This window comes from Dipodomys spectabilis, unplaced genomic scaffold (genome assembly GCF_019054845.1).
Source record: "Dipodomys spectabilis isolate Male_0828 unplaced genomic scaffold, ASM1905484v1 ptg000034l, whole genome shotgun sequence".
In the NCBI taxonomy this organism is placed as follows: domain Eukaryota; kingdom Metazoa; phylum Chordata; class Mammalia; order Rodentia; family Heteromyidae; genus Dipodomys; species Dipodomys spectabilis.
In genome coordinates this window covers 11579074-11592850 of record NW_024870711.1, presented here as the reverse complement: position 1 = coordinate 11592850, position 13777 = coordinate 11579074, and positions in this window count along the sequence as shown.

The following is a 13777-nucleotide window of genomic DNA, read 5'->3' as shown; positions in this document are numbered from 1 at the left end:
AGTCACTGTGCTTGCATTTGTGTTTGGTTCTTCGGTGTTAAGTCACTGTGCTTGCATTTGTGTTTGGTTCTTGGCCACTAATAAAATTCCTTATTTGTTGATGTCCATTCACCTGTTCACATCCTGGAGCCATTTTTCCTCGTGGTCTTAGCATCTTTGTCCTGTGGGCTTAGAGAAGTTCCTTTTGATTGCTTCCATGTCTTCCTCTGATTCTGTCTTTGTTACTGGGTTCGTTTCATCTGCCACTGACAAACACCTTGTTTTGATGTAATGTAATGTACAGAGACAGTCAGACAGAGACAGAGAGACAGAGGAGGGAGGGGAAGGGGAGGAAGAAGGAGAAGAAGAGGGACACTCAAACTTACACCTTATAGATTAGAACTTAAAAGAATTTCTGTGTGGGGGCTGGGAAGGTGGCTCAGTGGTAAAGCGTTTGCCTTGCATGCATGAGGCCCTGGGTTCAATTGCTCAGCACCACATAAGCAAAAAGAAAAAAGCCAGAAGTGGCGCTGTGGCTCAAGTGGTAGAGCGCTCGCCTTGAGCTGAAGAGCTGAGGGACAGCGCCCAGGCCCAGAGTTCAGGCCCCACGACCAGACCCTCCCCCCCCCAAAAAAGAATTTCTGTGTGTTCCAGTTCTGGGGCTTGAACTCGGAGCCTGGGATTTGTCCCTTAGCTTTTTGGCTCAAAACTGGTGCCCTATCGCTTGAACCACGCCTCCATTTCTAGCTTTTTGGTGGGTCCTTGGAGACAAGAGCCTCACAGACTTTCCTACCTGGGCGATCCTCAGACCTCAGCCTGTCGAGTGGCTAGGATTACAGAAGTGAGCCACCAGTCAGGGGGCTGGACTCTGGGCCTGGGCGCTGTCCCTCAGCTCTTCAGCTCAAGGCAAGCGCTCTACCACTGGAGCCACAGCGCTGCTTCCGGTTTTCTGGTGGTTATTTGGAGATAAGAGTCTCATGGGCTTTCTTGCCTGGGCGTGAGCCACCAATGCCCAGCTTGTTGCCTTGTTTTGAGAGATCTTCAGCATCAAAGTTCTAAAGATATTCTGAATTCCCCACAAAGTACTTAGTGTTAATTTCACATTTAGATTTTCCTTGCATCTAAGGAATCTAGTTTTACTTGTCTCCTGGAGACTCAATTTTAATTCATAATCTTACTTGCTCTTTAATTTCTTGATTTATTCCCTAGGAGAGTTGGTTTTTTTTTCTCTCTCTCTGAAAGATGCAGTTATTTTTTCCTGGGAAAAGACCGGCACAGTCTGTACAGGACATAAGGAAGAGCTTTCATAGCTGGTGGCCGCGATTTCCAGCGAGAGACAGTGTCCGCTGGTGACGGGGCTGTGACAGAAGAAAGGAATAAAAATTGATTTCCAGCAAAGTGCTTCAGGAATCATTAAACTTGACATTTTGTTCTGTTGCAGACTGGAACCTTTATGAGAACTAAAAATAATCCCAATTTACTTCCTGTCCTGCATTCTCGAAGGGAGATGTCATGGCCCAAATGCAAAATGCAGTGAACCAGCCTTGTCAACTCTAATTGCAAAGACTCAATTGATTACTGCGGCCGCCGGGGTTATTGGGAGGGTGTGTGGGGAGGGGGTGGAGGGGAGGGCAGCTGTGGGGAGGGCAGCTCTAGCTCCCTTGGCCTCTTACCAAGTTTCACTGCATTCAGTAAAAATGCTGATTTATTTTTTCTAGTTCTCTCCTTTTCTCTCACCCTCACAAACTATGCCTCTCCCTCTATATGCCCCCCCCCCCCCAATTTGTACTAATTTTGAAAAAGGAAGACTTTAGAACACACAAATATCTCAGTAAGTGAACTTTTCCCATTGTATTTTACTAGTGTGTGTGTGTGTGTGTGTGTGTGTGTGTGTGTGTGTGTGTGTGTGTGTGCAGGTACTGGGGTTTGAACTCAAGCAGGGCCTTGTGCTCTCAAAGGATGGCATTCTACAATTTGAGCTATACCTCCACTCTTGGCTTTTTGCTAATTAATTGGGGATCAGAGTCCATGCTTCGTCTGCCAGCTTTGAACCTCCATCCTCAGATTTCAGCCTCCTTAGTAGTGAGGATTACAGGCATGAGCCGCTAGTTATCCAGCTTCTATTTTACTAAATTTTATTTATATTAAAAAATTAATTTCATGAAATTAACTTACTTTAGTAAAATTTAGCTTAGTAACATAGAAAAGTAGGCAAATCCTGAGTTCACAGCTCAGGAAAGTTCACGAGGTGAACAGCCAAGCCAGCTCCAGAGAACCTTCCTGGCAGCTGTGTCCCTGGCCCAGCAGCCGCGGCCCCTCCACGGCGCGAGTCAGGCTGCCCCTGAACTCCAGCTGAGTTACTCAGAGGACGCATATCTTTTTTTATTTGGCTGCTTTTGATCATGTTTGTCGTGTGGCGTGTATCAATATTTTGATCATGTTTGTAGCACGGCATGCATTGGTATTTTGATCATATTTGTGGCGTGGTGTGCATCAGTATTTTGATCTTGTTTGTTGTGTGGCATGTTCAGTATTTAGTCTGTTTGCACAGCTGTCCGTGAGTCCACTGCACGAATGCCTTCTTCTGTTGTACATGTAGACACGTTTCCTATTCAGCGATGGTACTGCTGGGAAATTCTGTGCTGGGGTCTGAGTCAGAGCTTGAGCTCTGGCAGGAATATACAGCTGAGCTATACTCCAGTCATTTTCTGTTCTGATTTTTTGTTTTTTGGTAGGTTGTCAGGTTTGAACTCAGGGCCTGGTACTTACTGCTGGTTCATTGGAGATAAGAGTCTCACAGACTTTCCTGCCTGGGCTGGCTGTGAACTGCGATCCTCAGATCTCAGCCTCCTGAGTAGCTGGGGTTACAGGTGTGAGCCACCAGGTGTGAGCCACCAGAGGGGGTGGTGCAGGGGGAGGGGCGGTGCAGAGGGAGGGGCCTGCGGGGGAGAGGCAGTGCAGGGGTGGGGCTGTGCAGATGCTCTCCATTTTGTCCTGTGCGCGCTGTACTGGGCTGTGGCAGGAGCTGCAGGGGCGCCCGCAGGCAGAGCCCACATCTGCAGAGCAGGGGAGATCTGATGGGGGGGATCTGTAGCTGCAGACTTGGGGGGGTCCTTATTGATGAACTTTTGCTTATCAATGGAAAGTGCTGTGTATCCAGACAGTGGCTCTTTTAACCAAGCAGGACTGAGGAAATTGACAGCTGTGATTCCTGGCCTCTCTGTGCAGTCCTTCAGGCCTGGCCTCGCTTCCACTGCAGGAACTGAACACTGTTCATGGAGTCAACACACAAGCATGTGTCGTGGGTTTGTCTGCTGATGCACCTGCCCTGTAACAGATGGGATCCCAGGAGGGGAGTCCACCAAGATGCTGGGCTCAGGGGGGCCATGGCTCGGGGGGGGCTGGGGCTCAGGGGGCCGTGGCTGGGGGGCTGGGGCTCAGGGGGGCCATGGCTGGGGGGCTGGGGCTCAGGGGGGCCATGTCTGGGGGACTGGGGCTCAGAGGGCTGTGGCTGGGGGGCTGGGGCTCAGGGGGGCCGTGGCTGGGGGGCTGGGGCTCAGGGGGGCCGTGGCTGGGGGGCTGGGGCTCAGGGGGGCCGTGGCTGGGGGGCTGGGGCTCAGGGGGGCCATGGCTAGGGGGCTGGGGCTCAGGGGGGCCATGGCTCGGGCAGGGGGCTGGGGCTCAGGGGGCTGTGGCTGGGGGGCTGGGGCTCAGGGGGGCCATGGCTGGGGGGCTGGGGCTCAGGGGGGCCATGGCTCGGGCAGGGGGCTGGGGCTCAGGGGGCTGTGGCTGGGGGGCTGGGGCTCAGGGGGGGCCATGGCTGGGGGGCTGGGGCTCAGGGGGGCCATGGCTGGGGGGCTGGGGCTCAGGGGGGCCATGGCTGGGGGACTGGTGCTCAGGGGGCTGTGGCTGATGGGGGCCGTGGCTGAGAGGGGCTGGGGCTCAGGGGGCTGTGGCTGAGGGGGGCCCTGGCTGGGGGGCTGGGGCTCAGGGGGCTGTGGCTGAGGGGGGCCCTGGCTGGGGGGCTGGGGCTCAGGGGGGCCGTAGCTCAGCAGAGCTGGGGCTCACACATGCACACAGGATCTGGAAGCACTCTTGAGATAACATTTCTCCCGTGATCATCACATGATCTGATCACCTCTTAAAGGACCTGTCTCTTATTATTCTTACGTTGGGGATCAAGTTTCCACCCGGTGAACCTTGGGGACACATTCAAACCATGGCATTAGCCAATAGTGATCAGAACAAAATACACCACGAATAGAGTCACATGGCTAAACCAAATAAGATAATTCAGTAAGGTGTGCGGGGAGAGGACTGCCATGCACCTAATACATGTGTTCCATCACAGTAGCTAGCTGGAATTGCCCTATTCCCTTTGCTAGAAATAGCTGGGGATGTTGGGGTGTCGTGTAGGAATAAGGATACCAACTTGAAAAGAACTTGTGGAGGCAAAGTTCACTTCTGCAGAAGGGTGTTGGTCACCCCAAAATCTGGCAGCAAGCGCAGAGAGCAGGTGGGCTGCTCCCTTCTTACCCCTAACCCAGCAGGCGCCGCCCTCCGCTCCCCTCCCTTTTTACCCCTAACCCAGCAGGCGCCACCCTCCGCTCCCCTCCCTTCTTACCCCTAACCCAGCAGGCGCCGCCCCTCTGCTCCCTTGGCTGAGCTCAAGTGCACAATCTGCACAAGGATGTGGCTTACTTAATTACAGGCATGCTCAAGGCTAGCACTCTACCACTTTGAGCCATAGCATCACTTCTGGTTTTCTGGTGGTTAATTGGAGATGAGTCTCATGGACTTTCATCCTGGGGCTGGCTTCAAACCATGATCCTCAGATCTCAGCTTCCTGAGTAGTTGGGATTACAGGCGTGAGCCACCAGTGCCGGGCTAACCCTAATACATTTTCTGCAAACAAATCTTCATCTCAGGATCTATTTCCTAGGGAACCTGGTGTGTAACAACATCATAAAGCGTAATTTCTCCTGAATGCTAAAAAACCACAACCATGTAATTGTTTCGATGAATGAAAAGTGGCAAGCAAGATGAGCTGGACTGGACATTAAAACCTAAAGCAAGGCTGGGAGTATGGCTTAGTGGAAGATCGCTTGCCTAGCATGCATGAAGCCCTGGGTTCCATTCCTCAGCACCAGAAAAGGCCAGAAGTAGTGCTGTGGTTCATGTAGTAGGGCACTAGCCTTGAGCAAGAGAAGCTCCGGACAGTGCCCAGGCCCTGAGTTCAAGCCCCAGGACTGGCAAAAAACAAGAAAAGTAAAGCAAGTGTCCCATGGTTAACTCCAAGCAGTGGTACAAGTCAATTGAATATAGCAGAAAAATAAATAATAGACCCATAGCTGAACACTGGTGGCTCACGCCTGTAATCCTAGCTACTCAGGAAGTCCAGATCTGGGGATTGTGAGAAGGAGAAGAGAGGAGAGGGAGGGGGAGGGGGAGGGGGAGGAAGAGTTGAGAGAGGAGGAGGAGTGAGAGGAGGGGGAGGAGGGAAGGAGGAAGAGGAGAGGGAGGGGGAGGAGAGGAGGACCCTCCCCTTCCTTTCTGCAGGTGTACCCCCGGCTTCCCGGCCTCCCTGAGAGGCACGCTTTCTTGTGCTGAGTGTTAGGGTTCAGGTCTTGCCGATCATCTCCATTGCTGTGCGCCCGCAGACACACCGCAGCAGCACCGTGTGCAAATCCTCCCACCGAGATCAGAGGAAGATCAGCACGTGCCCCTGACCCAAGGCCGCGCCCCAACCCTCCTGAACGTCCACCCACCCCGTGGGGGAGTGACACCCCAAAGACCAAGTTCTGACAGGAGCCCTGAGGGGACACTGCAAGTCTAAACTGTGACAGCTGGAAAATGCCCCGCAGTCTTCATGCGAATGGTGCGTGTGGACACTAGCGTCCAGGCTGGCTACCGCGGAGCTGGTTGAGCCAGGTGTGGCGATGGACACCTGTCACCCGAGGCAGGCTAGAGGCGAACCCCGGAGGTGCACAGTTCCTGGACAAAGAGTGTGTGGGGTGGTGGCTTCCCCTCACCTCCAGCCATTTGTAGGAAGTAGAAATAGGAAGACCACAGTCCAGCTTGACCCCAGAGAAAAAGCGAGACCCTATCTCAAAAAAACAACCAGAGGAAAAAGCTGGCTCGGTGTGGCGATGGGATCACGGCACCTCTCCGCCTCCGGCTCACATGTGTCCATGCCTCCCGGCCTTGGCACCGCACTGGTGCCCTGCTTCCTGCTCTGCCTGCCTGGAGTCCCATCTGATCCCCGCCGGCTCCCACAGCCGGGCCCCGAACCCCCGCATCTCAGGTTGTCCTGTCCCAGGGATCCTGGCTGCTTGGCAGTGATGCGTGATCCAGTCCTCCCAGGCTGGGCCTGGAATGTTCTCAAGGAAGGTGCTCCCGCAGGGGACTTTGGCCAGGGCCTCGTTTGAGATGTGTACAGCATTCCTTTAACAGAGGATGGGGCTTTATTCACCATAATCAGCCACTGTCCTTGGCACCTGCCTCTTGGGACGGACAGCCCCCCCCCCCCCCCGCAGCTGCCAAAGACCCCTGTCTCGCACACCTCCAGTCTGCAGTTCTGGAGCCTCGTGGTGCTCTCTGCCCAGTTTGCATTGGGAACAAAATGAAGCAGTGTCCCATGTCACATCAAATAGTAAGCAATGATCCTATTTCATTTCTGTGTGTGTGTGTGTGTGTGTGTGTGTGAACGCGCGCGCGTGCATGCGCGTGCGTGCGCTCCAGTACTGGAGCTTGAACTTGAACTTAGGGCGCGAGTCCTGTCCCTTACCACTTGAGCTACCGTCCCACTTCTTTATTATTATTTTTATTTTTTTAGGAGGGGCATGTTCATTGGAGATAAGAGTCTTATGTACTTTCTTGCCTGGGCTGGATTTGAACTGTGAGTAGAAAGGATTACAGGCGTGAACCACCTAAAGTCTCTACTCTGAAAGTGACCATTGGACTCCCATGAGTCCTGAAGAGGGGCACTCGCCTCCTGGGACGGCTGTGGATGGGCTCCTCCGCTCCCATCTACCAGGGGCCAGTGACACCGCTGGTCCCGTGTCACTCCGGGTCAAATCCTCACATGGAGCCCCACACTGGTGTGTTTCAGGCTGAAGACGCCCCATCCTGTCCTCAGCCCCTGCACACATGTGCACGATCATAAAACCCACGTGGCTGGACTTCACTGTGGCAGCCTTGGTTACTTTCATCAGCCACAGGGGGAAAATCAGGAGAAAGGGCGGCCTCTCCAGCTAGACTTCAAACAGGAATATTCCACTTTTTCAGGCCAAAAATAGTTGCTAAATTAGTCTATATGAAATACAAAACAAAACAAGAGAACTGCTTTTCTCAAACTCATTTGTTCTCCAGTTTAGACAGCTTTCAAATTTAATACCAGTCAAGTGCAGGTGGCTCAGGCCTATAATCCTAACTACTCAGGAGGCTGAGATCTTAAGACTGAGGTTCAAAGTCAACTCGGGAAGGTAAGCCCCTAGGATTTTTATTTCCCATGAATTACCAGAAAGCCAAAAGTGGTAGAGTGCTAGCCTTGAGCAGAAAAGCTCAGAGACAGTGCCCAGGCCCTGAGTTCAAGCCCCATGACTGACAAAATTAAAATAGCAGGGGCAGGGAACTGCTTAACGCCCCCAGGAAGTTTATTGGAAAGCAAAGGTAACAGCCCTGAGCTGGGGATCCCAGTCCCTCCCAGGGCCCCCTGTATATGGGGTCCCTAGGCTCCTCCCCCCAAGGGCATGATTCTGGTCTGATTGGTTGAAGGGTGAACATGTGCTATGGGGAATTTCGTGACTGGTTCACAGGTGGAAGTTTCCCTATGATTGAATCCCCATTTCCACGTCCATCTTACTCTCCTTACATACCTAGCTGGGGAGGCCTAACTTCCCCTTTCTGGGATTACAGGAATGTACCACCATGCCTGGCTTGAAAGAAAAAAAAAAAAAGGAAAACAGAAGACACAGACAGGGCACAGATGGAAGGAAAGCTGCATCGGGTGACTGGTTTTCCTTTCTGAGAGTAGTTCTCAGCCTATCACTGGACATCAGGATTCCTTTTTTGTGACTGTCAATTAATTATTCTAAATAGTGGATTTCATGGTGACACTCATGCGTGTACACCATGTACTGTGATCAGATTCACCCCTGGCCTCTCTTTTTCTCCCCTTCCCATTCCCACTGCTAAAAGCTTTTTATTAACTTTTTCATAAGACTGAGTATATTGTTTGAAACAGCCGCATGACTTGGCAATTAGCTGAAAAACAGCAGGCCCATCATCTTTAAAACAAAGATTTCAGTGGGTCCTTTGCCTGAGACTGGACCTCTGACGAGCTGTTGGCAAGAGCAACGTCCTCATCTCTAATTAGGACCTCAGACAGCAGGGCTGCACTCAACTTAGGGAGGAAATTATCTGAGGTACACTGCTTCAGGCATAAACAGGAAGTGCCGCCATGTTGTTCTGGCAGCTACACCTGCGGAGAACTCAGGAAAGAGGGGACACCTGGCTCCCACAGCAACCAAGACGCAGGGGTCAGAAGGAGGGAAGACTGCTTCCCACATTCGTGAGTGGAAAGGATGGTACTCTAAGGGCAAGTGGGTTCCTGGGAGTCGTCACCTGGACGTTGGCACAGCCCAAAAGCCAACATGTGCATTTCACTGACAGTGGTGGTGGCAGCACGCTGCGGCAGGCCGGCGTCTGCGTTTCCCCACACTGTTCTGAGACCTGTGCTCTCTCTGGGCCTTGTGGCGTGGGGCTGAGCAGCAGCCGGCTCAGAGCCCGTGGTGAGAAGGCACTGTCTGGGCAGAGCTCTTTTTTTTCTTTTCACAGAAAGCAATGATTTCTTCTCGATATTCTGAAGTACCTGCAGCCTTTGTATGAATAAAACCTTTGACCAGCGATCTCAAAGCTCAGCCTCCTGAGTAGCTGGGATTACAGGTGTGAGCCAGCGATGCTTTTTAAAAAAAAGTGTGTGTATGTGTATGTGTGTGGGTATATGTGTTTGTGTGTGTATGTGTGTACGTATGTGCATGTGTTTGTATGTGCATGCACGTGTGTGATGTGTATGTGTATGTGTTGGTGTGTATTGCGTGTATGTGCGTGTGTGCATGTCTTTGTATGTGTATGCATGTCTGTGGTGTGTGTGTGGGTGTGTTTGTGTGTATGTGCATGTGTGTGGTGTGTATGTATGTACGTGTATGCATGTGTTTGCATGTGCGTGGAGTGTATGTATGTGTGCGTGTGCGTGTGTTGGTGTGTGTGCGTGCATGTGTGTGCATGTGTTTGCATGTGCGTGGAGTGTATGTATGTGTGCGTGTGTTGGTGCGTGTGCGTGCATGTGTGTGCGTGCATGCATGTGTGCATGTGTATGCATGTGCGTGGCGTGTATGTATGTGTGCACACAGCACAGCACCCACTGCCGGTGCTGCTGCTCGGTCCTCCGGGAAGCAGGGGTTCCAGCCGCTGGGATTGGGACGTGTCCCGCAGACGGGGACTCAGGGGTCCCGGAGGAGGACGCGAGGCCGAAGCTCCCGCTGACCCACGCGGAAGTGCGGGCTCGCGCTGGGCGGCGCGCAGTGCCCCGCCCACCCGCCCGGCCCACTTCCGGTGGCCGCAGGCTCGGGCCGGCAGCCGCCGGCACCCCCGCTGCTCCACCGCGCTGGGCCGGGCGGCCAGGGGTACCGGCGCCCGGGCGGGGATCCCGCTGCCTTCCCCGGCGGGGCCCACACCGCTGCGGTTGTGTGGTCAGGTGCGGCGCGTCCTCTGTTTCCCCAAACACGGCGCGGTGCCCTGGGCTCGGGAAGATGGGTCCGGCCAAGCGCCGGCAGGACGGGCGTCCAGTGACTGGCTAGGTGGTGGGCACGTGACCGCCGCGGACCAATCAGGGAGCTGCGGGGCGGAGCCGTGGGGAAAGGTGTTGGGTCCGGGCGGGGGCGGGCAGCCTGGGCTCCTGGCCGGGAGGCGGGGCGCGGCCGGGGCCGCCTGGCTCCCCGGGCTCGGAGGACGGCGTCCGGCCCGCCTCGGCCGGGGCCGCCTGGCTCCCCGGGCTCGGAGGACGCCGCCGGGCCTCGTCCCGGGAGACGCGGTCGGGCAGTTTCGCGCTGCGTGGCGTGGAGGCGGGCGCGGGCCGGCTGCGGCGGTGTGAAGCGGCCTAGGACCACACCGGGCCCCGCTTTGCCACTCGCGTCGACCCGAGGCGCAAGGCCGCGTCCTCAGGCGCACGTGGGTGGTCAGCGGGCAGGCGTGACGGCGTGGCCGCAGGACAGGCCTCCCAGGCCAGACCCCAGCTCCGGTCCGCCCACCTCGCGGCTTGTCTGCGTGGGCCGATGTGGGAGAGGGCCGCGCACCGGCCGCGCGCGCTTGTCATGCCGGCTACTCAGAGACTGAGATCTGCGGATCGTGGCTCGAAGCCAGCCGGGGCCAACAAGTCTTTGAGACTTTCTTTTTCTTCGGTCATGGGGTTCAAACTCGGCCTGGGCGCTGTCCCTGCGCTCTTCAGCTCAAGGCGAGCACTCTACCACTTGAGCCACAGCGCCATTTCCGGTTTTCTGGTGGTTTATTGGCGATGAGAGTCTCGCAGACTTTCCTGCCTGGGCTGGCTTTGAACCCCGAACTTCAGATCTCAGCCTCCTGAGTAGCTAGGATTACAGGCGTGAGCCACCGGTGCTCAGCGGTCTTTGAGACTCTTATCTCCAGTGAACTACCAAAAAAGGGGGGTGGGTGGAGAAGTGAAGCTGTGGCTAAAGTGGCAGAGGATTAGCTTTGAGCAAAAAAAGCTTCAGGACAGCACCCTTGCCTTGACTGAGTTCAAGCCCAGGACTGACATGCACAGGCGCGCGCGCGCGCGCGCACACACACACACACACACACACACACACACACACACACACACACACACACACACACACACACACACACACACACACACACAGTCACAGTAGAAGACCGGATAGAAGAAGGTCCAAAAGGAATGAGGCAGGCAGGGAGACGCATCTTGCAGGGTCAGGAGCTGGGAGAAGGCCAGAGCCAAAGGAGGTGGACAATCTCTAGAAACTAACAAGGCTGAGAAAAGAATTCTAACTCCCTAGAACTTGCGGAAATGGACACAGCCCTGCAGAAGCTTGGCCTTCTATCTAGTGAGAACCATGCTGGGCTTCAGTCCTCCAGAGCTGTATGATCACAAATTGGTGTTGTTTCAACCCACCAACTGTTCAGTTATAGCACCAACAGAACCCTGCCCCAGAGCCTGGGCTCTGCAGCAGGGCAGCCAGGGCTTGGCTTCCCGCATGAGTCAGATCTTCAGGCTCCTCCATCCTGCAGGGTGCACATCTGTAGTTCCTCTCTGTGTCAGCATGAACAGCGGGCTTGAGCGATTGCTGTGCTGTTCCCTAAACTGCACGGTGCATCTCTGCTTTCGGAGGGGGCCCTGCTGCTGGCCCCTCTTCCTCCTCCAAGAGAGGCCTGATGTGTTGTGTTTCCACACAGGGAAGCGGCAGAGCCATGGTGCTCATGGCGTAGGCCCCTTCAGTCACTCAGGTCTGTGTTCAGAGACCAAGGGTCTTCCTCCGACTTACTTCTGTGTGAGCGGTGTTGCTTGTGGCACAGACATAGCTCACACAAGCCAGGGCTTTCATACAGGACCACAACTGTGCATGAGCATTGTGTGACTCTCCAGCACTGGGAGCAGCCTGCCGAGTCAACAGAAGCAGTGGAGAACCAGCAGAGGTCCTCTTAGGAAGAGGTTAGAACAATAGACCCATCTCAGGAGTCCACTCCACACTGGAGACTGTTCCCCTCCGATCCATGTCACAAACAACGGCACAGGGGACCTCGCTGGTATCTTCAAATCGCTGTGGTGACCTATACAAGGAACAAAGACACCCAGGATGCCTCCGTGCATTGCAGGGGCCTCAGCCAGCACTCCAGAGTGGTCAGCTGGTGCACGTGACTCCTTGTGGTCAGCATGCCCTCATCTGCTCGTGCTCCTGCCAGCACAACCTCTGCAGGATGTGCAAGACGAAACTTCAAGTCAGAGCCACAGAGAAGCATCACTAGTTTCTCATCTTGGAAATTTTAATTGATATAATTTATTGTATAGTATACAATGCAAGTATATTGTTGTGTGTTATAATAATTCAAAGACTATTACAATACACAGTTATTTTTTAGATAGTGTCTCACTACGTGGCTCAGCCTGGCCTTAAACTTGCAATCTGCCTGTCTCTACCCCCTGAGAGCTGGAATTACAGGCATGCACCATCACACCTGGCCTATCACACACACCTTTTTATTTACGCATTCAAAGACACAGTGATGTAACAGACAACAGCGAGTTTTATTGCCCAAGAGACTTTGGAACTTTTGTAAAATAGAGACTTTTTAAAAACTGAGATGATATGAGTGAATTTGCCCCCAAATTCTTAAGTGATGATATTGGGGAGGCTGGAGTCTTAAGAGGTTGAAAAGGATGAAACAGATCACTCATGTGTTTAGCACTTACTGACAAGTAGGTTTGTTTATACCTCGTTGCAAAAAAGGGAGAGGAAATACTCATGCTCCGACTTGGTGTTGATCTTCAGATTCACCATACTGAGCTCCCTCACACGAGAAGCATTGCTATGTAAGAGAACAAAACAGTTCAGAGGTGGCTGGGGCATGGGTCAAGTGGTAGTGCACCTGCCTAGCAAGCACAACATTCTGAATTCAAACTCCATACCACCCCCCCCAATACCAGAAGGAAGTAAGGAAGGAGGGGGAGGAGGGAGGAGAGGGGGGAGGGAGGGAGAGGGAGAGGAGGGAGAGAGAAAACATGGAAGGAAGGAGAGAAGTGAGGGAGGAAGGAAGGATAAAGGAAGGAAGGAGGGAGGGAGGGAAAGAAGGAAGGAAGGAGAGAGAAAGAAGGAAGGATTAATTCTGAATTTCCACAGTTTAAACATTTTTTTAGGGGGGGTCTGGTCGTGGGGCCTGAACTCTGGGCCTGGGCACTGTCCCTCAGCTCTTCAGCTCAAGGCTAGCACTCTAGCACTCTAGCCATAGTGCTACTTCCAGCTTTTTTCTTTTTGCTTATGTGGTGTTGAGGAATCGAACTCAGGGCCTCAGGCATGCAAGGCAAGCGCTCTACCACTGAGCCACCTTCCCAGCCCAGTTTAAACATTTTTCAAGGGCTGCCTTCACGGGATCCAGGCCAGCCACAAACACAAATCCTTTCCCATTCTTGAAGTTGTGATCAAAGTAAAATGCCCTTACTGAAACAACTTAAGCAAAAACACGTTGTAATAAGCCGCTAGCGAGGCTGTGTGTGATTCTTCAGGAAGAGGTTTCCTAATTTGCTTCTCAGTGTGGCCTGACTGACCCCGATGGAAGAGGTCATTTGAGGTGTTGTTCCAGAACCGTGAGCTGCAGGGTTTGGGAGAACTTCTCCAAAAGCAGCAAAGCTTGTCCTTCTGCCGAACACACAGCTGATGGGACCCTGATGATCTTCACAATAGCCCTCACACTGGGGAACAGGCGACCTGTCCACTGTCATAAAAGCTAACGCATCAGAGGTTGCTGTGAGCTAGTTTTGACCCTCGGGCTTGTCTCAGTGGCCACGGTAGTTAAGAGAAGTTACCAATCAACACCTCAGAATTTTCCTGGGAACTGAGAATCCTGACATGTTGACACCACTCGGCCAGTCTGAAGATTGCTAGAGATGACGCAGATTGTCCACTGTTCTGGGGAGAAGTTAGCAGGCACACAGTTCATCATTCTGTGTGTGTGTGTGTGCGCGCATGTGTGTGTGCACACGTGT